This window comes from Oryctolagus cuniculus, chromosome 10, assembly GCF_964237555.1.
Source record: "Oryctolagus cuniculus chromosome 10, mOryCun1.1, whole genome shotgun sequence".
Lineage (NCBI taxonomy): Eukaryota > Metazoa > Chordata > Mammalia > Lagomorpha > Leporidae > Oryctolagus > Oryctolagus cuniculus.
Genome location: NC_091441.1, coordinates 49,227,512 through 49,255,239, shown reverse-complemented (window position 1 = coordinate 49,255,239; position 27,728 = coordinate 49,227,512). Strand labels below are relative to the sequence as shown.

At 38.6% G+C, this 27,728-nt stretch overlaps 1 long non-coding RNA gene across 1 annotated transcript in view; it reads left to right on the top strand.

Moving 5' to 3' along the window:
• The first annotated feature begins 1,561 nt into the window (after positions 1-1,561).
• LOC138843951 (uncharacterized) overlaps positions 1,562-27,728 on the top strand; it is a 103,432-nt gene continuing 77,265 nt past the window's right edge. The window contains exon 1 of the long non-coding RNA XR_011379192.1: positions 1,562-1,693. This is a non-coding gene — a long non-coding RNA (uncharacterized lncRNA). The remainder of the gene's footprint in view (positions 1,694-27,728) is intronic.

Below are 27,728 nucleotides of genomic sequence, written 5' to 3'. Positions count from 1 at the left end.
GGACTTGAGCCCAGGCACTCCAATATAAGATGTGGCCACCTTAACCAGCATTGTGACCACTAGGCCAAAATGCTGCCCCATCTATAATAATTTTAAAGTCAAATTATCTGTCTCCAGAAAATACCCTATTGCTGTTTGTGGTGGTTTAAGAGACATGGCCACAGATGTTTGGATGGCCCTCCTCTTAAGGCTGTAGAGGTGGAATTTAATTCTTCTTCTTTGGAGTGGGGGCTGGGCTAAGTGATTAACTTCTATTGAATAGAACTAGGCAAAAATGAAGAGATGTCATTTCTGAGATCCAATGAAGATAAGATTGTAACTACTGGCTTGGGTGTTTTTTTTTTTTTTTTTTTTTTTTTTTTTTTTTTTTGACAGGCAGAGTGGACAGTGAAAGAGAGAGAGAGGTCTTCCTTTGCCGTTGGTTCACCCTCCAATGGCCGCCGCGGCCGGCGCGCTGCGGCCAGCGCACCGCGCTGATCTGAAGGCAGGAGCCAGGTACTTATCCTGGTCTCCCATTCGGGTGCAGGGCCCAAGCACTTGGGCCATCCTCCACTGCACTCCCGGGCCACAGCAGAGAGCTGGCCTGGAAGAGGGGCAACCGGGACAGAATCCGGCACCCCGACCGGGACTAGAACCCGTGCTGCCGGCGCCGCAAGGCGGAGGATTAGCCTAGTGAGCTGCGGCGCCGGCCTTGGGTGTGCTCTTCTGTTTTCCCTCTCTCTCGTGGTTCTGGTTTTGGAGGAGCCAGCTGCTAAGTCTCCCTCCTGGTGAGATGGAGGCAGCTTCCATATTGTGAATAACACCAGGCCACCTGTGGAGAGTCTCCTGTCCAAGAGACAAGTGTTGTTAAGAAATGTCTTCAGTAACATCACTCCAGGTGACCAAGAAGGAATCTGGATCTCCCCATCCTTGCCACTCGAGGCTCTGCAGGGTGATGAAGTCCTGGTTTTAAAGTGGATTTTGTCTTGTTGGGGTTCCATTAAATCAGAGATTGTGACCACTTTCCAGGCACTTTGAACTCTTTGTGCCTAGGGAATACTTCATAAGGAAAAAAGTCACTAGCAATGCAGGCCTAATTGATCCCAATGAACAGGAAGTGATTCTTCCACTGCTTTTCAATATATGTTGTCTCCACTTTTTACCTCTCCTTGATTGCTGCCATTTATACCTTGAATGTATGTTTTCTGTTGATAGAGTTAAACTTTATCTCCAAATAATCGGTGTGCCACTGGTAACTGATTTGATTTTGAATTTCTTCACCAGCTTTTTTTCTCCTTCTTTGTAAGGTGAGAATTAGACTTTCACTTTATAAATAAATACTACATGGTTCCATGACTTACAGTCCTGTAAAACTGTGAGTATGATTTGGATGTCATGCACAGAGGAAAATCTATGCATACTTTGTACAATGTCTCATTTATGCTACAGTATAATTGTAGAGGTAAGAACCAGTGTGGGAGAGGCTAGAGTAGTGAAGCAAAACAAAGAACTTCTCGTGTTGCTTATGGAGGCATGTATTTTTTCATCATTACTGGAATGATGTTCTTTTTACTTTTAATATAGGTAGGAATGGATTTGCTTATAGAAACCTGGTTTCTTCTTACACCTTCAACATTTAAACAGCCTGTGCTGTCAAGGAGGATGACAAAACCCTTTACCTAGCACAGACCCAGCAAAGCCAGAATTTCAAAATGTAAGTAGGTTTATTTTCTCCTAAATATCTGCCTCTCTAACATTTCAAAGATATGCCTGCTTAGTCTTTATGATGCTCATATCTTGTATTCATCTTCAAAACATAAATCCTCTTGTTAGGGTTGTCTTAAAGAGAAGAAGAAAGAATGGCACATGAGATAATGCTTTAGATTGCTTTCCTCTGTAGCAGGAGCCAGCATGCTGTTTGAGTTTTGGCTGCAATGTGGGACAATCTACTTGCTTTCAATTATTCAGATCCATTTATATTCTTCATGCCAAGTTGGATAGGTTTATACTTCTATTTTTCCAATTCTGAAATGAGGCTTTTTGGATGAGTTATACCTTCTACTACATAGAAAAGTAGCTCCCATAGCCTTTTAAAGAGTTCAAACACTTCAAAGCAAGGGTTTGTTCTTTGCCACTTACTAGGTAACCCTGCCCTTTGCCTCTTGACTTTTGGTAGTCCATGTTTGGTACTCGCAGTCAATTTTACTATATTCAGAAGATTTTCTTTTAAAAAGAGCCATGTTACCTAAAGCAAGTTCCTTTTCAAAGAACTGATTTCATTGTTACAATCTGTTAACTGACAAAATGTAAAAGAAAAGAAAACAAAAAAGAAAAAAAAATCAGGATTGATTATCTGCTTTAGACCCTGGCAGGCGGCATCCACCTATATTGCAGTTCCATGTATATTCACAGCACCAGCCAAAGTGTGTGCTAGTCCACATTGTTATTTATTTATTTTTACCCTGAAGCACTAGCACTGATTGCGACGATTGAGTGACTAGGTTGGCAGGGTGAATTGTGAAATAACAGTCTCTGGCTGGCTGGTCATGTGGTTAGTACCAAATAGCACTGGCCAGCTCCTGCCTGTGGCTATGTCAGCTGAGCTATCTAGAGACATTTTTTCTTTCATTGATTTTTTTTTAATTTCTATGAAACCAGGATTGGGAATCAGCAGGTTTGGAATGATTCCAGCATCCTGTTGAGCCAGAACAAAAGACTTAGAATAGGAAGTATATTGACCCAATTTATTGGACAAAGTGCAGTAGAGGTGACAGAACAAGTTGCCAAGGTGTTGCTCTGTGAAAGCTTTTTAGAACAGAAGATTTGAAACAGTAAGTTGCAAAATGGAACTGGTGGCCAGGGTCTAGGGGATCCCCTTTCAACTACATTTGATGGAACATATTCTGTTATAAGAGCTTTTATTCCTACTTTATTGAGCAAAATAAAATTGTAGCATACGCTGTTCATTTATTTTGGGGCTGTTAATTGCTGATGCCTTTTAGAAATAGTGGTGTTTCCAGCTGTTGTCTTTGAACAAAATGACTTCAGGAAACAAAATTCATTGGTGCATTCCTCCATTGTGGACATGATAGTTCTACACACAAAAAAATAAATGAAAGGTCTTGGAATATGTTGTCTCTCTTGGAAAATATGCCAACGTTGCCTTGAAATAAAATGCACAAAACTAAGAAGTCACTTAATCTGCCTTGTAGATATAAGACTTTGTAAAAAGCATATTCCATGGTATGCTAAATAAATGTAGCTAAAAGTTCTGCTCTTGCCTCCTGATCCACCTCTGCAATACCTACTCGTGGTTTCAAGAATCTATGTCAGCTTCCCTGGAGAAGCTTCTATGAAGGAAGTTTGGCTGCATCTTTTGTGATAATCAAACCTTCACCTGCATGCATCCTGGGAATTTTGAGAAAAGCATGATTATTAAACCAATCTATTGGGAGTGCTTAGAAAAGAGAACAGTGACCACAAAAAACCTGCTAAGAACTCGGCGAGGGAATCCCACGGGATCCCCACGAGCTGCCACGGGCCTGGGAGCCGAGGATGGCCCAGGTCTCGAGGCGATGTTACACTCCTCGTCCTGGCAGTGGGACTCCGTGCCTTGATTCTCGGAACGGTGGGTGTGCATAGCTGCTTGTAGGCAAGCCCTTTGGATATTCGACTTAGATACAAAAAATAAAACATTTGGGTGTTGAGGTTTTACACGTAGATACAAGTGAAAAGCATGGAGTTGGTCATGTAATTAGATGTTTTCTATACAATGTACCTTGTTATACTTCTGTGAAAGGCTCTTGACCAGTGCAGAGTAACTCAAGGGTTGAGAGAAACAACCATTTTTTAAAAAATAGCTAATTGTTGAAATGACTGTCGGTGTAACTCTGCTGGCAATATAGGCTTCTGGGAAAAAAAAAAAAAACCTGCTAATAACTCATTTACAAAGAATGAGTCACAAGATTCTAGCTTATTACCTTTGCATTATGGATAATGAGGTAGATAAATTATATTCTAATGGGCAGCATATTTGATCTTATGTTTCAAGATAAACTTTTAAATAAGAAGTACAGAGGTATATTTAGAAAAATGTAGGGACATGAGTTTGAGGCAGCAGTTCAGTTGCCACTTCGGTTACTTGGATTCCATATCAGTTGCCAAGCTCAAGTCCTGGATCTACCCATCCAACTTCTTGTTAATGCATACCCTGAAAGGCAATAGGAGTTGGCTCAAGTAGTTGGATCCCTGCTACCATGTTGGAGATATTGATTGAGTTCCAGGTTCCTGACTTCAGCCTGGCTCAGCTCTGCCTGTTGCAGGCATTTAGAAAGTGATCCCTTTGTCTTTATGTCTCTCTGCCTTCAAATAAATAAATAATAAATAAAAATTTGCAAAAGAAAATTGTAGCTAGTTGAATTACTTGATTCAACCTACTTATGCTGATTAGTGGAATAATGAACTAGAAAGGACATAGGAAGGTATGTAGTATAGAACTCTTTTTTTTCTAATTTAGATATTTTTTGTGATGAATTCAGTGATTCAATGCTTATCAAATTCTCAGGTGATTCATGGCTAATGTGTTAGATAAAATTAGTAGTTTTAGAAAGAACTTAACAAGGAAAAAACTGATTGAAATTAGTAACATTAAATAAACAGAGATGGTGTAGAATTTTACATACAGGGAAAAATAATTGCATAAGGGCAGGTTTCAGGAGACCTGGGATGATCATTGCAGCTAGAGGTACAAAAAGGCCTGCAGGATTTAACTGAGTAAATATAAACTGTCAATATGATGTTCCTGTTAGAAGGGCCAATGTAGTCACAGAAGCAGAACAGCTAAGTCAAGTGTCCTCATAATGCTCCATAGCATATACTTGGAATGTGGTGTCAAATCCCTTTTGTCACTTTTAAGGGGGGATGGATATCTTTGAAGTTATCCTAAGGTACACAAAGTGAATTATGAGAGTCTGAAAAATCATCCAATATCTTCTAATTTAGTGGTTATAATGTTTCCTGAGTACTTGTCATTGTCAAGCTCAATATCTTCTTTTGTAAACACTGCTTTATTTACTTGCTATCACTAACCTTTGACATGCAGTCCTTATTTTCATAATCATGGATGCCTTAACATTAGGATACATTCATTAGACAACTTTGTCATTGTGTGAACACTATTGAGTATGCCTACACAAATCTAGATATTCCCGGCGCCGCGGCTCACTAGGCTAATCCTCCGCCTAGCGGCGCCGGCACACCGGGTTCTAGTCCCGGTAGGGGCTCCGGATTCTGTCCCGGTTGCCCCTCTTCCAGGCCAGCCCTCTGCTGTGGCCAGGGAGTGCAGTGGAGGATGGCCCAGGTGCTTGGGCCCTGCACCCCATGGGAGACCAGGAAAAGCACCTGGCTCCTGGCTCCTGCCATCGGATCAGCGCAGGTGCGCCGGCCGCAGCGCGCCAACCGCGGCGGCCATTGGAGGGTGAACCAACGGCAAAGGAAGACCTTTCTCTCTGTCTCTCTCTCTCTCACTGTCCACTCTGCCTGTCAAAAAAAATAAATAAATAAAAAAAAATCTAGATATTATGGGTGAATTGGTCTAAATGGTTTATTTATGCAATCAGGAGATAAAGAGTAAACACACAATGTGTGAGGGTGCTGATAGTGTAATAACATTGCATGCATTTTACAGCAAACTTTTTTATAAGTAGAAGGGGCACACTGTAAAATAAAGATGGGCTATGCATTGTGGAACAGCAGGTTTAATTGCTGCTTGGGGTGCCCACATCCCATATCAGAGTGCCAGATCTAGACTCGGGTACTCCATTTCTGATCCAGCTCTTTGATAATGCATCCCAACAGGCATCAGATGATGGTCAGAGACTGGGGTCTTTCTATCCACATGGGAAACCCTGATGGAATTTCTGGCTCCCAATTTTGGCCTATCACAACCCTGGCTGTTGTGGGCTTTTGAAGAATGAATTCTCTGTGTTTCTCTCTCTCTCTTTCTCTCTGTCTCTATCTTTGTGCTTTGTCTTTAAGTAGTTAAACTTAATAAACATTTGTGATAATCATAAATTATATAGTACAGTAAAAGCATCAACCCACAAATAGTAGTTTATTATCATAACCAAGTATTATGTGCTGTACACAATTTTATGTGCTCTGCGTTTCTTCAGCTGGCAGCACAGTAGGTAATGCATTGTGCTATGATGTTAGGATAGCCTCAATGTCATTAGGCAATAGAAAGTTTTCAGCTCCAATAAAATTTTATGGAACCACCACTATACACACAGCAATTACCAATATCTTATGTGGTACAGACAAGGGTACTGGAACTTCAAGAGCTTAAAAATTCACTCAGGGTCATCAAACTACTTGCAGGAAAATCTGAAAATTTAACTTCACTCCAATAACCCATCTTTAACCAGTGTGCTATACAACAAAACAGTTTACGCACTTCCATGGCTGTTTTAGCGTGAAGTGCATGGCTCCACTCTCACATGATATATGTTCTAGCTCAAACCTACTTTTTTTTTGGTCTCTCTGATAGGGCCTTTATTCAAAATAAGTGGTCCACAAGGATTTGCCCTTTCTGGAATACAGAAATCTGAGACTTCCTGCAGCAGGCTTCTTTTCTTCTCCAGCCGGCTTCTTCTCCTTGGCTGGCTTCCTGTCCTCAGCAGGCTTCCTGGCAGCAGCAGCCTTTTTCCCCACCACACACTTCTTCTCCTTGATGCCAACAGTCCTAGGCTTCTTTCCTTTCTTCACTACAGGCTTCTTGCCTGCAGCCTCCTGCTGGTTGCGTTTGGCTGCTGGTGCTGCTGCTGCCTTCTCCACCAGGAGTTTGTGAGTCCTGGCCTGGCGATGAATGGTGTTCCGCCATTGGTCTTCGTGCATGTGTTCAGCTTCAACATGATTCTCAGATCCCTCAGTGGGTTCTTCTTTAGGACTCTGTGATGAATCTCCTTGCATGGTACTCACAGGGCTCTGGATCTCTGAGCTTTTCAAGATTCTGCTAAGGCCTGTATTGAGCATCTTGTGCTTGGGAAGATTGTAGTTACTCTTGAGAGAAGCAGCTTTATGCCAAGTGCCATACAATTCATCTATGTTAAATCCCTGATGTCGGGGAATAGTCCGCGGCGGTATCGCTAGGCGGAGGTTTTTACTTTCGGTTTTGACCAGGGGGCTTTCCTACGGGCGGGGCTCTCCGGAGGCAGAGGGTTGGAGGTCGTGGTAAACAACAAGATGGCAGCAGGACCCCCGCAGTGAGTCGGCCTGCCTGCCTGCTGCGTGACACCTCACCTGATTGGCCGAACGACGCGTGCCTTTCACGTGAACAGAGACTGGATTGGTGTGCCCGATGTATGGACTCTAGCTTGCTCCTGATTGGTCGCATTTTGTATATAAGCCGCGGGTGTAAGGAGGAAGCTCCTTTTCTCTCCTCTCCTTTCCTCCTCCCTCTGTCACGTTTACTTTCTCTAATAAAAAGTCTACTGAAGACGGATAAACGTCGTTCGTTCTTTTCTCGCCCAAGAAACCGTCGTTGCGGGCCCTGGGTTGAGTCTGCTGGCCAAACTCCCCGAGATGCTCGCGGCACCCTAGGCAAACTTGGATAACACTGGAGCAATGGAGAGGGCCCTCCCTTCCATAGCAAAGCTAATCAGACGTGTGTGAGGAAACCAGAGTTGCTTGATGTGATTTTACACACTAAAAATATGTGTTCACTCTTATATTATGATTATCTTAAACACAGTCTAATAGGGCAGCTTTTATCTTACTTCCTAATTCCTAGGGGATCAGCTATAATCCCCTATGTTAAACTGTTTAAAAGTTTTTCCCCTAATTTTTTTGCCAGTAAAGTTGTAAATAAAGACCATCATACATTAAAATCTAAAAAAAAAAAATGTCGATGGATAAATTCTCTGCCAATAGGTATGAAAGTGATATTATTCACTCAGTAAGTTGTTTATTCTAGTGATTTTTCTCTTTTGTGGATAGCCATCAATTATTCGCCCACCCAAAGAAACTACTGCCCAAAGGTAGACACTTGTGATATGGCTGGTCTGGATCACAGGAGTTGTTTCCAGTCAGGAAAATGGGCACAGTTAATTGAGCTGTTAGAAGACCTGATTTTAAAATACTGTTCTCTTAGCAAAGCGCCAAATATCTGAGCCAGTAAAATCAAACCACATTCAACATACACTTTACTTGCCTGTGAATGTGGCAAAATAATTTATGTGCTTTATTCATCAGTTGCTTTGTCTCTTTTCATTTTCTGTGTGTGAGAAGAACTTATCTAGCCTAAAAACATAAAATAGTGAGATAATGAAGAGCCTGAAAATTAACTTTAAGGCTTCTGGGATCTGTTTTGGAATATTTTTTGTTCTTCATCTGTAACATTTTTTGAGATGATGAAGATTATTCTATTTCTTTAGTACATATAAGTTATGTTCTTAGTCATTCACATTTTATGCTGGTAAACCAAAGGTTTAAATAAAAGTTTAGTGAATGAGGACTAAAATTTGCAGCAGTAAGTGACGATGAAATCATGCATTTGGAAATAGCCGATCACAAAGGAATGGAGCAGAAGTTATGAATGCAGTGTTTGAAGAGGGTTTTGGGGTATAGAGTTTGCTCTCAGATAATCAGTATTCTAAAACTTTATATTTAAATTTTATTTATTTATTTGAGAGGGATAAGAGAGAGGAAGAAAAGAGGGATGGAGGGAGGGAGAGAGCGAGCGAGCGAGCAAGCAAGCAGATAGGTTCCACTTTCTAGTTGTCTCCTCAAATGCCCACAATGGCCAGAGCTGGACCAGGCTGAAGCCTAGAGCTGGGAACTCAATCCAGATCTGCCATGTGGGTGGCAGGATTCAACTTCTCGAGCTGCCTCTTAGGGTCTGCGTAAGCAGGACATTGGAGTCAGAAGCTAGAGTCGTAGAGCTGGATATCAACACTAGGTACTTGTATGTGGGGCAGAGGTGTCTTAACTGGCATCATAACCACTAGGCGAAAACATTTGCCTTGTAAACTTCATATTTTGATGCAAATAAGAAAAATACAAAGGTGGAAATCAAAAGTGTGGCATGTGTCTGTTATATAAGCAATCTATTAGAAAGTCTAGATAGAGCTGTTTTAGAAAACACAGTAAAATAAAACTTATAAAAGTTAAAGATACATTTAAGCTTCATTTGGAACAGTAAAAAGAGCCCAGGTTGACATCAAGTTGTGTGAATCTGGTGATTTAAATGCTAATAGATTATAAAGAAACACTAGAACTGACTGCTCAACATATCTGTATTTCATCCTGTAGGTCAAGAAGACCTTGCCTTTATATGCTTGTGTGCAGAATAGCTGGTTCCTGTTGCAAGGTAGTTTCTGTACTAAATAGCTTAATTAAAACCAAACCTAGAATTCTTTATGATCTTCTTTTGTTCTCCTCCTACTGGGATTCAGTTATATTTGCAAAAATATACAACTAAAACAGATGAACTTAAGGGAATTGTAGAAATTGCACCTGAGATTCCTTGAAATTACTCTATCAGGTTTGCTACACATAAGTAACTATTGCATGACATGTGGAGCAATGTGCCATGGATAGGAGGAGGAGAATGACAGATGAGGAGACTCACCAATCTCAGCAGTTCTTGGCAAAAGTTTCCCCAGTTTTCCAGCAATGAATAAATGTCTACACCACCATAAGTAAACATGTAAGAATGTACTTTTTTTGGTATTTTCAGGTAATCCACTGACATGTATAGTAGGCTTGCTTATAGAAAGTTAATTCAGTAGCCAATATTATTGTGCAGAAGGTTAAACAGCCACATGCCACACAAGCATCACATATTGGAGTGCCAGTTCTGGTCTCAGCTGATCTGCTTCTGATTCAATTCCCTACTAATGCTTCCGGGATGGCAGAAGATGGCTCGGGTACTTGGGCCCCTGCACCCGTGTGGGAGCCTTGGATAGGGTTTCTGTGTTCTGGCTTCAGCCTGGCCATGTGGGGAGTGAACCAGTGGATGGTTCTTTTTCTGGTTCTGCCTTTCAAGTAAATAAATAAGTACATAAATATTTTACAAAATAATGTTAATCCAATTGAAATGGAGTTTCCATCAGGATACTCTGTGTTCTGTGGTGTTTCCCTAAAATGATCTATGGTGAAAATAATTGGAGAATATTGGGAAATGAAGTTATATAAATGTATGTGTATGTGCACATTGTATGTCTGATTTAGGGATTTATACATTGTTGGAAGCATTTTCATCATATATTTTCTTTTCTAAAGTATTTAATTTATTGAAGGAGAGAAGGATATAGAGAGAGCAAGAGAGAGGGAGAGAGAATTAATCTCCACCTGCTGGTCCATCTCTTAATTATCCAAATGTCTGCAACAGTCAGAGCTGGAACAGTCTGAAGCCAGGAGGCTGGAACTCAAACCGTTTTCCCACATGGATGGCAAGGTCCCAAGTACTTCAGCTGTCACCTGTTGCTTCCCATGGTGAGCATTAGTAGGAAACTAGAATGGAGAATGGAGCCAGAACTTGAACTCAGGCACACTGATATGCTATTTGGGCATCCTAAGTGATGTCTGAACTGTTTTGCCAAATGCACACTTCTTCCAAAATATTTTCCATAAAAACTCTACCAAATATTTTCTGAGACTAGGGTTCAGTGGAACGTACTTTGGGAAATACAATTAAAGATATAAAACTTAAAAATTCATAATAAATCCTAGTATCTTAACATAGTACATGCATGTAATAAATACACGAGAATCCAAAATATATAAAAAATTCCTTGAGTCTCTAACAAGTGACTTAACATTTCATAAAACTGAAAACAAAAATAAAATGCTTGGTACTATTTCCAGTGAAAACATCTAGCTTCACTTTCATCCTGAAGCAGAAGAGAATTGCTTATTGAGTTAACAAAACTATTTGAAGAAAATATTGTTCCTGTTATTATACAAGTATAGGGAGATAGAAATTGTACACAGAAACAACTTTCCTTGTTTGATTTGAATATTACATTTTATTTCTGTGAAGTCAGTCCAGTGACTGGTGTCTCTTATAAATGAAGTGCCAGAATGCCTTTTTGATCTGGAGACTACTGAGAAAAATAATCTGCAACACTGTTCCTAATGTGATATTCTATAAAACTAATTATACAAATTAGTGAGACAAATATATGCAACACACAGACACATACACCAATATATATTTATTTGCAAGCACATATTTTAAATTTTGCTGTTAGCTGTATATTGTACAGAATGGAGGCATTACATTTCATTAATCCCCACCTTCATGGTTTGTCTTTGTAAAGTCTTAGTTAAGAGCTTTCTCAAGCAATATTATGAGAAGAACGTGAACGCAGTGGACCCCAGTGATTTTCTCTTACTGTGTTGGCCTCCGGAGTGAGTAGTCATCATGTGCAACCTTTCACAGAGTCATGCCTGAAATAAGGTCTCTGTCAGGGCTGGTTATGCTATCCATAAGCTCTTTGATTTAGAATATCACTTACATGTTTGTATGATTTGACAAAAATGGGATATTTAGTCACTTAATGTGCTGTGATTTGATAGAGATTTCATCCCTTCTCGTTTATTGGTAGCCCTGTTTTAGGAACCTAAATAAACCTCTTTCCTTACCTTTTATAAAAATCCTTTATTATTTGTTGAGCACTGGTCATTGTTCTTGGCTCTCATGGCCAAAACACCAGTTACCCTGGCTTATGGAATGTGTTTGCCGGAAGCACCTTTGACAGTATCAGAAATGATGTCATTACAGTTCTGGGAAGACTGTGTTTTACAGTGAACTTATGTTTCTTCTTCTACACAGCAATGATAACAGCAGAACACAAGTATTAATCAAAGTTAAGAGTTTTTTTCAAATTAAAAAATTTGATAGTCAAAAAATATTTTTTAAAAGCAGATGTTTTCAGACAGCCTCATTAAGTCAGTTACAGCTTTGTTTAAAATCAGTTTCAAAAATACTTGGTAATGCTCTTTCAAAAAGAGAAACAAAGTATGTACTCTTCAATATGATTCACTGCCTTCTGAAGAAGGTGATGGAAATGTATGATTGTTTTATATTGAATTATTCCATAATTGTAATTTACACATACAAATCCCACAGGCATATGTCAGCAGCAGATGGTATTTATTAAAAATCCACATACAATCTTGGTGGTGTTCGTGTCATTCCGCTAGAAGGTTAGGAAATGGATTAGATGCCCTTTCAAGGTCATTTCTCTTAACAAGTTTCTAGATTAGGATCTGGAACTGTCTTTCAATTTAATACATGTTTCTTTAAAATAAGTATACAAGTCAGGTGTGTTTGGTTGCAAGTGATAGAAATCTAAATTGAAGGAAAGAATTCAAATGTATACTATATTGGCTCATTAAAAAAAAAAAAAAAAGGTATGGTCAATGTTGCCTGAGAGAGCTGAGTCCAAAGATTCAAATGTGAGAAATTCCCAGTTCCCCCTTTGTTCTCTGCATCTCTCTGTGTGTTGCCTCATTCTCACTTCCATCAGAAAGTGATGTCTCAGTCATCAAAAACAAAAAAAAAATCCTTGAAGCCAGCTCTACGTGTGTATCCTGGACAATACTTTGGGTCCAGGAGCAACTGGTGTAACTTCCAATAAAAATATTAATGTTAGTTTCCTTGGGTCATTTACCCTTTACCTGATCATGAACTTACTCAACAGTTGGGTTAGGAAATATATAAGGAGATTTCTGGGTTCCTTGCAAATAATTTGCTGCTATAAATAGGCAATAATTAGTTTTCAGAATTCTATAATTAAAATTTCATATTTTCCTTAGAAACAATCAGGATCAATTTCATCATGCTGTGCACATTCCTGATTCCATGATTTTTCATAAGTCCAAATCCCTCAGAACATACCTGGCCACTTTTTTCCATGTCCATTTGGCCTGAAACTCTCTGATTAACATCCTTTCTCCTACTGTCTTCTTTCCCACACTCTCACCTCCTTCTCCATTCACACATTATGCTTTTTGAAACTTAGATTCAGTTATCACTAAAACTCCAGATCATCTTCCACTTCATCTCCAAACATTCCCATTTCTTTTTTTATTTTCTTTAAACCCAACCACTCCTTTAGACTATTGGATTCCTTTAGCAGGTATGGGAAATGTATGGCCTGTGGACTGTATCAGGCCCATGAAATAAATTGGTCAGGCCTTTCCATGGCAACTGCAGATGGGACTCAATAGCAGGCCGATTAGGCCAGTTTTTAAGCTGAAATTTTGTATGACCTGCAAATAAGATTATAAATGTCCAAATGGCCCTTGGTAGAAAAAGATTCCCCACCTCTGCTACAGTCTTCAACTTTTTCCCCACCTCCTACACTGCACATCTTTAACTAGAGATGTCTTTTTTTGCTCTTATCACCATTCAAAGATCATTGAGCTCTAATTACCTCTAAAACTTCAGCTGTGAGAAATTAGCAGCCTACAACCCACATAGCACATGTGATGTTGCAGTATCTGTCAACTGCCTTATAACTCTGCCATATTCATTGGCAGTTTTAACAGTTTCTTACATTTCATTTTTTCCACGACCACAATCCTACAATTCTTTTGGTGTGTGCAGCATTGTTTTGGTTGCCCATCTTATACTCTAGCTTTTCACATCATTGAGATTCTGTCATCCAACTACTGCTTCTTCAGCAATTCAGATCCCCAATCTCATGGCAATCCTCTACAGATTGGCATTACTGATAGCTTCACCTGTTTCTCTCTTCTATGAAAAATGCTATAACCTTGACATCTTCTAGCTTACTAAGTCTATTATCACCTGTTCCTATAATAACTTAGCCTTTTCAGATCACAACAATCATTTGGGTATCTTCTTGTTTTTGTTGTCAATCAGGGTCCCTCATATCCCGATTGTTTTCCTTTGTTTAGATTTTATAAATCATGAAAAATTATCCCTTTGCATATAAACTCAACAACATTGTTTTTCTTACACACAGTTGTATTCACAGGCAAAACCTCAATTTCGTTAAACTTATATCTTTGCCAACTCTATGCATTTTCCTGAGAAATTAAGTGGGGCTGAAGAACAGCATCCAAACATGCTCCTTTGTTTTGTATAAATTCAGGAAAATATCTCAGTAATTTCAGGGTTCTACTTTATTGTCAATTTGCTGAACTACCTTCTAAACAAATTCATGACTTATTTCTTTCTCAAATCTTTATTGTTCATCCTCAACCAATTGCATCATTTTGTCTTTCATAGTGGGAGAAATTTTTGTTTTAAAGATTTATTTATTTATTTATTTCAAAAGGCAGAGGAGTTACAGAGACGCAGAGGCAGAGGTAGAGAGAGAGGTCTTCCATCCACTAGTTCACTGCCTGAATGGCCACAATGGCCAGAGCTTTGCTGATCTGAAGCCAGGAGCCAGGTGCTTCCTTCGGGTTTCCCACGTTAGTGCAGGGGCCTGAGGACTTGGGCCATCTTCTGCTTTCCCAGGCCATTGCAGAGAGCTGGATAGGAAGAGGAGCAACTGGGACTCAAACTGGTACCCATATGAGATGTGGGCACTGCAGGTGGCAGCTTTTACCCACTATACCACAGCTCCAGTCCCGAAGAAATTTTTTGAAAGATTTATTTGAAAGAGTTACAGAGAGACAGGGATATATACATACACATGTATACACTTAGATCCACCTTTCAGGAGTAAAGTGCTTCTTCAGATCTAGAGTAAAAACACTTCTCTCTTGGTTAGAGATTGCCTGCCTTGAAAGACCTTCCCAGATCCAGGGCTTTCCATGGGTTAACCTGAGGCTTCTGATGTGGCTGCATCACTCTTCAATTTCTCTCTCTATTCATTCCCCCACCCATTTTTGTTCCCATGGTTTCAACCAGGTAAAACTCCTGCAGGAATAGCTCCATCTCATGAGGAATTTGGCCTAAGGGAGCTGGTGCCTTGAGTAGTCTGATGAGATAGCAGCTAAAAGAGAGTTTTGAGAGTGATAGCACTAGCTCCTTATAATGGAGACCAATAAGAAAATCATCACTGGTGATAGGTAACTAGTGGGAACCTTCTGGAACCCTGTAGTGATACAGTTGTTAAAAAATCATTTACAAAGAAAGTGGAATGGAATCCCATTTGGGAAATAAGTTGGGTGCTTTAGAAGTTTGGGGGAGATGGTAATTCAAATGATTTATCATTGTTGAGAGTAATTGATACTTTTAACTAACAAAAAAAATAGCTATTGTGATAGCCAGAGAACCTCCTTGGAAGTGTGTAAATTGACTACAATCTCAAGCAACTAAAGTGTAGGAAAAGCTGAAAACCATACTCAGGATTTAATTGTAAGACCGACAGAATTCCCAAGGAATTTGAATTCTCAATGATAGCAAGACCGTTATGCTAAAATCAGGGCTTTAATTTGAGGAAATTTAATCCTGAGACCTTGGAGGAAAACATTTGGATTGGTGTCCTTGAAACATTGAATATCAAGACTTTTGAGAGCTCTGCATTAGTTGTTCACAACTCCTTGAAAGAGGCTAGTACTACCCCTTACTTGAAAGTGATGAAAGGACTCTGCCTTGCAAAGGAGCATATGCTTCTTCCCCTGCTGTTGGGATATATCCCCACCTCTCCTTTTGGCCACCAGAAACATACTAGAGTTGAGTGACAGCATAAGGTGACAGATGAAAACCTGCTGCACCAATGAAAAGCAGAAGATTCTAGGAAAAATGTGTATCTAGAGATCTGTGTAAGACTGGATTGTGAGCATACAAGGTTAGGAAGGCCACTGTGGAGTGCTGGGTATGGAAGTGCTTCTCTGGGAGACAGAGCTAATGTGTTTCTGGTTTCACTCTTGGAATCTTGAAGAAAGTGGTGGCCTACCCTAAGTGTGATAGAAATGATAGAACTGCTATAGAAGATGGTAGGAGAAGGCTTAAAATCATCAATATTTAAATAAAATATAGAGTACAAAAAACAACTTAATGTATATGAATGAAACTGGCAACTTGTAATCTGATTAATATTTATAGCTTTTGTCTGTATTAGTCCTAGTTTTTACTTGGTGAACGTTTTATTTAGTGTAACATTAAGCTTGTGATAATAAAGTAAATTGGAAGAATGTCATTACAAAAATTAAAAGAAAAAATAAGGGAGGATGGAGGAAATAAAAGGTCATTATATCCTTAGAATTGTATCTATAAAATACATAAAATGTGTTTTCTTTATATTAATAAAAAGTATTTAAAAAGCACTAAAATTATAAAAATTTTAAAACAAAGCTTTACAAGATCCAAAAAATAAAAACCCTAAAATAAGTAAGACTGGAAATCTCTGCCAAGGGCCATTTTCAAAGCGAGAGTACTGTGTTTGCTAGTTATAAGCAATGAATTTCTAAATAGGCACCAGCATCTCTAAGAACCTAAATGGTAGCTGTTCTCTAAATGTCAGAGTTTATAGAACATAATATTCTTATCAAACTGGGCAAGCAGATAGCAGATAATAATTCTGTATACATAAGCGCTTTCCAACAAATATTTGTTCAATAAATTATAAAAGTTTTCTAAAAAAATATTTGTTCAATTAATGGGAATAGAGATATAGAGACAACAGCTTTCCAGTCTTTTTGGGAATGTTAATCACTCAAGTCACTCTATGCTATAACTCTTATGAAATGTTTTTAAGTATTTGGCTGGAAAACTGACAAGAAACCTAAATATTAAGAGCAGATTTATGTTATAAATTTTGTAACTCTTAATAAAGGCATCTATTTTAATCTAAAAATGATATTTATTTAAATTAAGATTGATGTAGAATCTTATTTATTTTAAATATATATTTGAAGACAAAGAGAGAGCGAGGGACTGAGAGAGAAAAAGAGAGAGATCTTCAGTCCACTAGTTTACTACCCAAATGGCCAAAATAGCAAGGGCTGCCTCAGGCTGCAGCCGGGAGGCAGGAGCTTCATTTAGGTCTCCCATTTGGGTGGCAGGGACCCAAGCACTTAGACTACCTTCTGCTGCTTTCCCAGGCACATTAGCAGGGAGCTTGATGGGAAGTGGAGCAGCCAGGGCTTGAACCAGTACGCAAATGGGATCCGACATTTCAGCCAATGACCTGGAACTACTATGCCACCATGCCAGCGCCATGGAGGCTCTTTATTGAGAGGCATTGTTTCTATAGGGAATGCCAGAATGAAAGAATCTACCCATTTTCTTTTGAAGTGGCGTCACATTGTAAGGTGGGAGGATGAGTGGTGATCATTTCTGTTCTAGTTAAGAAAGAAAACAAAACCCTGAGATGAGAATGAGGGAAGAAAACATTGAGGTATCTGATACCTGTCCTGGTAATGAGAAATTTAGATCAATCTCTCACAAACTATGATCCTGAGTAGATGACTTTTGTAAGTAGTCATTGTGTGTTCTATGTTCAAAGGACATATAGTTGTATCGTCATGATTGAGTGTGAGAAATGCTATTGTAGTTTTTGTGGCTATGGATATAAGGTGCAAGCCCATAGTAATTATTTGACTTCCAAAAAGGGTAGAAAGCACCAGGAATCTGTCTTCCCTATCTAGACAACAATTACACTGTAAAAATCTGATATTTTGGAAATATCGAAGCATTTTTGGAACTCTAGAGCTTATTGAACGTTCGCAACAGCCAAGGGAAGGCTTGGATGGTAAATTGAGGTTAATTTTGGTCAATTTTAGCTCTTAGGATGGTAGCAGCCTCTTACCACTCCTCGTCAGCTGGATGGCAGGCAACTGTGCACATGATTCTAGAACACCATGCACACAACTTGGCAGAGCCAGGAAGGACCAAAAAATGACCCTGTTCTCCATACACTGGGAAATTTATTCTCTCATTATTGATGACTGCTTCTGATTCAGAGAAGAAAAAAGATGGTTGACTATTATTATCCCACCTGCACTGTTGCAACCCACTCTTTCTCTAGCTCAAGTGACTACTGGGAAATTGTAAGCGCCAAGGCCCTTTTATATTGCCCTGTTTTCTCTTTTGGGAGCCAGAAACTACTGACTAAAACCTTGAAACATACTGTTTGTGTAGGGAAAATTAGAAAGTGACCCTGCATGCTGAGAGAAAAGGTACAGATCCAGAAAGAACAAGAGACCTTAAGTTTATATCAGAAAGATTCTTGTAACACGCAGTTTTAACAATAACAAACAAAACAATAATAACAAATAGAAATCTACAGGGAAAGTGAAGATTCTAATTTTCCATATGCTTTAAATGAATTTTCACCCATAAAAAGAAACAGAGAAGTATTATCCATTCAAAGGAGAAAAAGAAACCAACAACACTCTCAAAATGATGATGGCAGATCATCCATGATGATAGATCTGCCACACAAAATCTTTTCAACAACAGTCTTAAAAATGATCAGAAACTAAAAAAAAGATATGTAGAAAAAACCGTTAAAATGAAGCATAGACAAAATGGAAGTATCAGTAAGAAATAAAATAAATCATACAACTGAAACATATAATAAGTCAAAGGAAAATTCACTAAAGGAACTCAAAGGCAGAAGAAAGAGTCACTGAACTGAAAAATATATCAATGGAAATTACTGAGTGTTAGCAGAAAGATTAAAAAAGAAAGAAAAGTGAAGAAAGCCAAGGGACCTATGGCACACCATCAAATTGACCAATACATATGTTGTGGAAATCCCAGAAAAAATAACAGGGGATAAAGGGAGAAATGGAACTAGGTAATATTTGAAAAAAAAAATCATGGTCATGATAAAATTACTCATATTTGATGAAAGACATGAATATGAACATCTGAAAATTAAAAGCAACTCCAACTATAATAAACTTGCAGAGATCCATATTATAAATATTAAAAAAAAAACCTTTCCAAAGACAAAATCAGAGAATCTGGAGAGCAGCAATAGAGAAATTATTTGTCACATGGAAGTCTTTCTCTAAAAGGTTATCAGCATATTTGTCATCACATACTTTGGAGGATAGAAGATAATGAGCTGGTATATTCAAGCATTGAAAGAAAAAAGAAAAACTTATTAAACAATTATCCTGTATCCTGCAAAACTGCCTTTCAAAAGTGAAGAAAAAATCAAGACATTTTCTAATGAACAGAAGCTCATGAAGTTCATTATTTCTAGCCCTGCCCTGCCTAAAATGCTCCAGTGAGTCCTACAGAGTTAAATGAAAGGACACTAGACGATAACTCAGTAACTCAAATCTATGTGAAGAAATAAATATCTCAATAAGAGTAAACATATGGACAATTATTAAAACAAATATTGTTACAATGACTTGTAACCTCTTATTTTATTTTCTGCATGATTTAAGAGGTTAATAGCAAATGGTAATATGACTGTATGTTGGTGTTTAACTCCACATTTTAGTTTCTGCATAATTTAAGAGACTAATGCCTTGAAAATAATTATGGGGGTACTTCAAAAAGCTTGTGGAAGATGCATTATTAAAAACTTTGTGTGGATCTCAACCTTTTCTTGCACCAAAATAGTCATATAACTCCATTTTTACATGGGATTTTTGAAGTACTCTCATATTAGCTTATGGCTCAGGCCACACAATGTATAAAGGTATAATTTTACAACATAAACAACCCAAAGAAATAGAAACAGGGCAGTTAAAGGAACTCAGTTTTGTTTTTTTTTTTTTTTGATGCTGAAGTTAAAAACTAATAAAAATTGAGACTATACTGTTGTAGTTTTAGGATGTTAAATTTAATTCCCAGGGAAACCAAAAAGAAAATAACCATAGAATGCATATAACAGTAAATGAGAAGGAAATTTAAATATTGGCTGCAAATATTCAACTAAACACAAAAGAAAATTAAATGAGGAAGTGAGAGACAGGCATATGAAAACAAAAAACATAATGACAGAAGTAACCACTCCTTATCAGCAAATACGTTAACTTGTCAATCAAAAGACAGAGCCTGGAAGGATGGATGAAAAATTTTGATCAAATTCTTTACTGTTGAAAAGACACTCAGTCTCAAGCCATAGGGACTTATTTAGCAGAACTGTGGTCTGGCAGCTCAAATTTATTTTGAGTCAGGAAACTTATTTTGAAAAGTTAAATAGCTCTAGAAAGGTGACAGCTACTGTTACCCAAAAGGAATGTTAGCTAGATTGCTTTTGGTTTCTAATAATTGGCTTAACAGTAAAGGAAATTGGCTCTATCAATTATGGAAATTTACAGTTTCTGAAACTGGAAAGTCCAGGAATACTAGCAGTGAGTGAGCAGTTTCACCAAATATCCAGTTTCTTCCTGCCTCCCTCTGCATTCTCTGATATCTGCTTCATCTCAGGCCACTACCTCCGAGAATCAAAAACTGGCTTCCTACAGCTTACATGGAATCTCTGGTTCATAGCCAGCCCGGAGGAGCATCTTCTGTCTACCGTAGCTTCTTTCTGCCTCAGATGCCTTTCCCCAGCAAGTAAACACTGTTGTCCCTTTGGTCAAAAAAGTTTTTTAAAGTTTAAGTAATTAATTAATTTGAAAGTCAGAGTTACAGAAGAGAGAGAGAGATCTTCCATGTGTTGGTTCACTCCTTGTATGTCAGCAACAGATGGAGATGGGCCAGACTTAAGCCAGGGGCTGAGAACTCCACCGAGGTCTCGCATGTGGGTGGCAGGGGCCCAAAGACTTGAACTATCCTCTGCTGCTTTCCGAGGCATGTCATTAGGGAGCTAGATCAGAAGGAGAGCAGTTGGGACTCCAACTGGTACCCATGAGATGCTGGCAACTCAGGCAGCAGTTTAACCTGTAGAGGTACCATGCCAGCCCCAAGACTCACTTTATTTTTTTAAAGATTTATTTTATTTATTTGAAAGAGTTACAGAGAAAGGTAGAGCCAGAGAGAGAGGTCTTCCATCCGCTGGTTCACTCCCCAGTTGGCCACAATGGCCAGAGCTGAGCCAATCCAAAGCCAGGAGCCAGGAGCTTCTTCTGGGTCTTCCACATAGGTGCAGGGGCCCAAGCACTTGTTCCATCTTACATTGCTTTCCCAGGCAATAGCAGAGAGCTGGATGGGAATAGGAGCAGCTGGGACTAGAACTAGTGCCCATATGGAATTCCAGCACTTCAGGCTAGGCCTTTAACCCACTGCACCACAGCAGCAGCCCCCCAAGACTCACTTTAGATTAGAGACATAAATAGTTTAAAAGTGAAAAGATGGGGAAGATAGTCTATATAAACAGTAGTCAAAGAGATCAAGAAACTCCACAATAAAAAACAAACAACCCACTTAAGAGGTGGGCCAAGGACCTCAATAGACATTTTTCAAGAGGAAATCCAAATGGCCAACAGACACGGAAAAAATGTTCAGGATCACTAGCCATCAGGGAGATGCAAATCAAAACTGCAATGAGGTTTCACCTCACCCCGGTTCGATTGGCTTACATACAGAAATCAACTAACAACAGATACTGGAGAGGATGTGGGGAAAAAGCGACACTAATCCACTGTTGGTGGGAACGCAAACTGTTAAAGCTACTATGTAAGACAGTTTGGATATTCCTCAGAAACCTGAATATAGCCCTATCACATGACCCAGCCATAACACTCCTTGGAATTTACCCAAAGGAAATTAAATTGGCAAACAAACAAGCTGTCTGCACATTAATGTTTATTGCAGCTCAATTCACAATAGCTAAGACCTGGAATCAACCCAAATGCCCATTAACAGAGGACTGGATAAAGAAATTATGGGACATGTACTCTACAGAATACTATACAGCAGTAAAAAAAAAATCCAGTAGTTTACAACAAAATGGAAAAATCTGGAAACATGCTGAGTGAAACAAGCCACTCCCAAAGGGACAAATATCATGTTCTCCCTGATCAGTGACAACTAACTGAGCACCTAAAAGGAAACCTATTGAAGTGAAATGGACACTAGGATAAACAATGTTTTGATCAGCCCTTATCCTGACTGTCGAGGAACAACTTACTATTTTATTTCTTTTAGTATTTTTTTGTTCTACTTAATACTATTAGTTGAACTCTGTAATTAACACACAATTATTCTTAGGCATTTAAAATTAACTGAAAAGTGATCCCAGTTAAATATAAGAGTGGGAATAAAAGAGGGAGGAGATGTACAGTTCTGCACATGCTCAATTGGACTTACCCCTAATGGTAGAGCTGGAAATGTGCCAGGGGATTCCAATTCAATCCCATTAAAGTGGCATGTACCAATTCCATCTTACTTGTTAAAGTGATCAGTTTAAGTTCATAACTGATCAAAAAGATAGGATTGTCAAAAGAATTACGTAAATTAAGACCAGTGTCTGCAAATAATAATTGATAGAATTAAAAAGGGGAGAATGATTCTACATGGGAAGCAGGATACACAGTAGACTCATATTATGGCAAAAGCCCTAACCAGCACTCTGGCCTCAGAATCAGCCCTTAAGACCTTCTGGTCTGATGGAAAAGCCCATGAGAGTTTCACAGGCATGGAAATGCAAGACACTGTGGCAAAAAAAAAAAAAAAATGACCTAAATGAAAGATGTCTGTGAATGAGATCCCAGCGGGAAGAACGGGCCATCAAAGAAGGCAGTACCTTTCTCTGAGGGGGGGGAGAGAAATTCCACTTTGAATATGGCCTTGTATAAACAAGATCGGAATTGGTGAACTCAAGAGGCTTCCATAGCCTTGGCAGTTCATGACAAGAGCCTCGGGTGATTACTGACATCATAAATAAGAGAGTCAGTTTTTAAATCAAAAACGGGATCACCATGCACCTGCTCCCCATTTAGGAGCTCTGTCCTGAATGTATTGTACTATGTGAATTAATGGTAAAACTACTACCCAAACAGTACTCTATACTTTGTGTGCCTTTCTGGGTGCAATCTGTTGAAATATTTACTTAGTATATACTAAGTTGATCTTCTGTATGTAAGGATAATTGAAAATGAATCATGATGAAGAATAGGATGGGAGAGCGAGTGGGAGATGGAATGGTATGTGTGGGAGGGAGGTTATGGGGGGGAAACCCGCTATAATTCAGAAGTTGTACTTTGGAAATTTATATTTATTAAATAAAAGTTGAAAAAGATATTAATTTTATTTATTTGAAAGACAGAGTTACATAGAGAGGTAGAGCCAGAGAGAGAGGTCTTCCATCCTCTGGTTCACTCCCCAGTTGGCCACAACGGCCAGAGCTGAGCCAATCCAAAGCCAGCAGCCAGGAGCTTCTTCTGGGTCTCCCACATGGGTGCAGGGGCCCAAGCACTTGTTCCATCTTATATTGCTTTCCCAGGCCATAGCAGAGAGCTGGATGGGAATAGGAGCAGCTGGGACTAGAACTAGTGCCCATATGGAATGCCGGCAGTTCAGGCCAGGCCTTTAACCCACTGCACCACAGCGGCAGCCCCCAAGACTCACTTTAGAAAAGACATAAATAGTTTAAAAGTGAAAAGATGGGGAAATATTCTATATAAACAGTAGTGAAAGGGGAATATACTAATTTCAAAATTGAAGATAGATACAGTTCTACAATAACAACTGGAGACTTAAATAATGGACTCTCAATAGTGGATAGAAAAACAGACAGAAGATAAAGAATGAATGCAAGACTTAACACAATAAACCAAATAGCTCAACTGGCATATGCAAAACACTCCCTAATAATAATAGCATGCATAATCTCCCCAACTGCACATGGGACAGTCTCTAGGTTAGACCACGTGTTTGGCCACAAGTGAAATCTCAATGAATTTCAAAAGATAGATATTGTACAATGTGTCTTCTCCAGTGACAAAGGGATGAAGATAAAGATAAGAGAAATACACTAAATTATAGAAACACTCAAACTGTCAGTGTATCAAAGAATGAATCACAGAGAAATTATAAAATTCATGGAGATTAATGAAAATATATCAAAATTTATGGACACAGCAAAAGCACTGTAGATGGGAAAAGTGATAACCATAAATACTTACATTAAAAACAATACCAAAAGCCAAGAAAAAAAAGCAACTGCCAGACTTTAAAACTTAAGGAACTAGAAAAAAAGCAAGGACAAGCTAAACACTAAGCTAGCAAAAGGAAGACAGTTATAAGGATTAAAGCATAGGTGCACAAAATAAAGAATTTAAGAAAATGGAGAAAATCAGTGAAACTAAATTTGGTGCTTTGAAAAGAGCGACAAAATGAAAAAAAAAGTTTTTAGCTCAATAGACTAAGAAAAACGAAGTGAAGAATCAAATTACTAAAACCAGAAATGAAAGTCGGAATATTACCTACCAATTTTTGAAATAAAAAGGATGATAAGGATCAGGCATTTAGCCTTGTATTTAAGATGCTGTTTAAATACATCAGAGTGCCTGGGGTCAATGCCCTGCTCAGGCTTCAGCATTCCTGCTAATGGGGTCTTGGGAGGCATTAGTGATAGCCCAAGCAATTGTTTCTTATCACTCAAATGTTTGATTTGCTTTTCTGGTTCCTGGCTTTGGCGCAGTTCAACCCAGGTCATTGCAGAGCTCTCTCTCTCTCACCTCTGAAATAAGGAAATAAACATATTTAAGGAAGGATTATAAGAAAGAACTATGACGATAACTTGGATCAAATAGATAAATTTTAAGAAACATAAAACATACTAGGATTAAATCACAAAGAATTGAAAATCTGAAGAGACATGTATTTATTAAGGAGACTGAGTTAGCAACTGATTGTTTCCCAACCAAGAAAACCCTGGAACTAATGGCTTCACTGATAAATTTATCAAAAATATAAATACAAGTAATACCAATACTTCAATTTCTTGAAAGAATTAAGAGGGAAGATATTTTATAACTCATTCTAGGAGGCCACTGCTACCCTGAAACCAAAGCCAAAGGCATTACATGAAACAAGAACTGTAGACAATGACCCTTAAGAACAGTGGTGAGGCCGGCGCCGCGGCTCACTAGGCTAATCCTCCACCTTGCGGTGCCGGCACACCGGGTTCTAGTCCTGGTCAGGGCGCCAGATTCTGTCCCGGTTGCGCCTCTTCCAGGCCAGCTCTCTGCTGTGGCCAGGGAGTGCAGTGGAGGATGGCCCAAGTGCTTGGGCCCTGCACCCGAATGGGAGACCAGGATAAGTACCTGGCTCCTGCCATCGGATCAGCGTGGTGTGCCGGCCGCAGCGCGCCAGCTGCGGCGGCCATTGGAGGGTAAACCAATGGCAAAAGGAAGACCTTTCCCTCTGTCTCTCTCTCTCACTGTCCACTCTGCCTGTGGGGGGAAAAAAAAAACAATAGTGGTGAAACAATCCTCAAAATATACTACATAATTTAACAGCATATTTAGTGGTTTATATGCCATGAACAAATTAGATTAATGCAAGGATAGTTCAACATATGAAAACCTTTTAATTAATTATGTAGTCCACCAGTCCATGTTCCACTTGCATTCTTTGTCTTGACTGAGAAACAGTTCCTTAACTCCTCTGTGACCCAATCATTTCATGTTTTCACCTGTAGCATTAAACCCAAGCTGGAACCCTGGAACCTTGAACATTCTGAAGTACTGATGAAGCTATTAAGTTATTACTTGAAGCACTCAGCTAAATTTCTTTAATTATCTTTTAAACTCCACAGCCTGACTTTCTTGTTGTGGACATACCTAAGTAGAGCATGTCTTTTCTTACCATTTGTCACAAGAACCACCACAGTACTGTGGTTTTAAATTCCCATAAAAAGCATTTTTGATTGATCAATTGCTGTTTAATGCTTCTTCTTTTTGACCAAAACTGACCCCATTTCATGATAATTTGGGGAAGTCTCTTGTGAGAACTCAACTGCCACCACTTTTGGGGTGATTCTAGTTATGAGTTCACCTGGACAAAACAAAAATACACTACGTAACAGGACAAAAGGAAAAAAATCAATATCATTTTATAGTAAAAAATCAGCAAACTAAAACGAGATAGTAAAAAAAAAAACTAGATAGAAAATTTCTGAACACAATAAAAGGCATATGTGGAAAAACACAAAACAAACATCATACTCAATAAATAAGAGAGAAATACGTTCTAATAACTGGAACAAAACAAGAATGTTCACTTTGACTACTTCTATTCAGACTATCACTGGCATTTCTAGGCAGAGCAAGTAGGCAAGAAAAAGAAGAAAAAACCATCAAAACTAGAAAGGAAACAGTAAAATTATTTTTGTTCACAGATAATCTAAATTTTTATATACATACACACACAGATGTGAACACACATAAATATATGTTTTGTTTATTACAGAAGCAAAAATGAAGAGCTAGCCAACAAAATCCTATCAGCTGTTTCACTTCCTTAATGGCTGCAACTATGGGCAGGAGGCTGAACTGGGAGTTGGGAAAGCAATTTAGGTCTTCCAGTGGATGGCAGAGACCAAATACTTGAGCCATCACCTTTTGCTTCCCTGGGTCTGCATTGTAAGGAAGCTGGAATTGGGGATCAAGCCAAGAATCTAACCAAGGTGCTCCAATATCGGATGCAGGAATGCTAACTAGTGTCTTAAGTGTTATGCCACTTGCCTGCTCCCATGTGTTCTTTTAAAATGTTTGTTTATTTATTTATTTATTTATTTATTATTTAAAAGGCAAAGTGACAGACAAGAAAGAGAAGGGGAGAGAGAAAGAGAGAGGGACACACACACATACACACACATCTTCTGTATATTGGTTCACTCCTCAAATGCCCACAATAGCCAGGAGTGGGCCAGGCAGAAGCCACGAACAAGGAGTTCCATCCTGGTCTCTCATATGAATAACAGGGGCATAAGCATTTGGGGCATCTTCTGCTGTCTTCCTAAGTGCAGTAGCAGGAAGTTGGATCAGCCAGTAACCAAACTGGTACTCCAACTCACTGTGCCACAATGCCAAATCCTCCAAACTGATTTTAAATGCAGGACATTCTAAAGATTTCATCAAAAACTCTTAGAATTAATAAATGAATTCAGTAAAGTATTAGTATACAAAGCCAACACACAAAAATTACATAGAAATTAGTTGAATTTTTTCTGTATACTAACAATAATTTGAAAAAGAAATAAAAAGTTCTAATTTCAATAGCATAAAAAAGAATAAAATACGAATTATGTTTACAATAAAAATTATAGCACATTCCTGAAATTAAGTAGGTATAAATAAATGGAAAGTTAGCACCTGGTCATGAGTTAGATGACTCAATATTAAGATGTCAGTAGCATCCTAAGAAATCTATAGAATCAATGCAATCTTTAATCAAAATCCCGAGGTTTTGCCATAAATAGAAAAATTCATCCTAAAATTCATAGAGTCTCAAGTACCCTTAATAACCAAAACAGCTTTACAAACAAAGAACAAAACTGATTAACTCCTATTGCCTGACTTCAAAATTTAATACAAAGCAACAGTAATCAAAACAGCATGGTACTGGCATAAAGACAGATATGTATATCAATGGAATAGAACTGACAGCCCAGAAATAAATTCTTGCTTATATGGTCACATGACTTTTGACAGGTGTGGGAAAACTATTCAGTAGGGGAAGGACGACATTATTTTTAACAAATGGTGCTGGAAAAACTGGATATCCACTTGCTAAATGATGAAGTGGGACTACTAACACCGTATACAACAATTAGCTCTAAACTTATCAAAGACTTAATATTTACAAAAATAAACCTAGGGCAGAAGCTTGACAACATTAGATTTGGCAATGATTTCTTGACACTGAAAGCACAGAGAGTAAAAGAAAACATAGTCAACTT